Consider the following 1,512-nt stretch of genomic DNA (forward strand, 5'->3'; position numbering starts at 1 on the left):
CCAAAATATATAAAACAAACTCTAATAAATCTAAAGAAAGAAATAGATGCATCTACAATAATCATGGGAGATTTTAATATGCTACTTTCAGAAAAGGATAAAGCAACCATAAAGAAACTCAACAATGTCATAGAGGAACTAAATAACACAATCACCCAACTGGTCCTCATAGAGATATACAGAGCATTCAACCCAACAACAACACAGTACACATTGTTTTCCAGTGCACATGGAATATTCTCCAGAATAAACCACATGTTATGCCACAAAACAAGTCTCCATAAATTTACAAACATCAAAATACTACAAAGCATCTTCTCAGACCACAATGTTATCAAATTAGAAATGAAGAATAGGTAAACCAAGGAAATAAAGTTAAATATGTGGAGACTGAATAACACCCTGTTGAAAAGAGACTGGGTAGTAGAAGAAATAATATGTGAATTCACAAAGTTCCTAGAAACTAATGAGAACAGTAACACAACTTACCAAATCTTTGGGACACGGCAAAAGCAGTGCTGAGAGGACAATTTATTGCAATGAATACACACATCTAAAAGGAAGAAAGAATCAAAATCAACACATTAACACAGCATCTCCAACAACTAGAAACAGACCAGCAAAGTAAACCTACAGTCAACAGAAGAAAGGAAATATTAAAGATTAGAAAATAAATAAGTGAGATAGAAAACAGAAAAATTACAGAAAGAATCAACAGGAAAGAAGCTGGTTCTTCGAAAGACTTATTAAAATCAACAAAGCATTGACAAATCTAACAAAATTAAAATGGGAGAAGACAAAAATAACATGCATAAGAAACCACATGGGTGATGTCACAGCAAAACAAATAGAAATAAAAAGGTTAATAACAGAATAACATGAAGAGTTGTACTCCAACAAGTTTGAAAATCTAGAAGAGGTGGATAAACTTTTAGAAAAGCACAGCCTACTTAAACTTACACAGAGTGAAGTAGAAAACTTGAACAGATCTTTAACAAAGGAAGAAATTGAGCAGGTCATCCAAAAACTCCCAACCAAAATAAAAGTCCAGGCCTCAATGCTGAGTTTTACGAAACATTCAGGGAAGAGTTGTCACCAGTTCTACTCAAATTCTTCCAGAATATAGAGGAGGATGGAAAACTTCCTAATACATTTTATGAAGCAAGCATAACCCTTATACCAAAACCAGGGAAGGATGTCACTAAGAAACAAAATTATAGACCAATATCCCTCATGAACATAGATGCAGAAAGTCTCAACAAAATCCTAGCCAACAGCATCCAGCAACACATCAAAATAATAATAATAATAATAATAATAATAATACATCATGATCAAGTGGGATTCATATCAGGGATGCAAGGATGGTTCAACATTAGAAAAACAATCAATGTAATCCACAATGTAAACATATATATATATAAGAACCACATGATCATATCAATTGATGCAGAAAAGGCATTTGACAAAATCCAACATCCATTCCTCATTAAAAACACTCAACAAAGTAGG

The sequence above is a fragment of the Chrysochloris asiatica genome, unplaced genomic scaffold (assembly GCF_000296735.1).
Source record: "Chrysochloris asiatica unplaced genomic scaffold, ChrAsi1.0 scaffold00051, whole genome shotgun sequence".
NCBI classification, from domain to species: Eukaryota; Metazoa; Chordata; class Mammalia; order Afrosoricida; family Chrysochloridae; genus Chrysochloris; species Chrysochloris asiatica.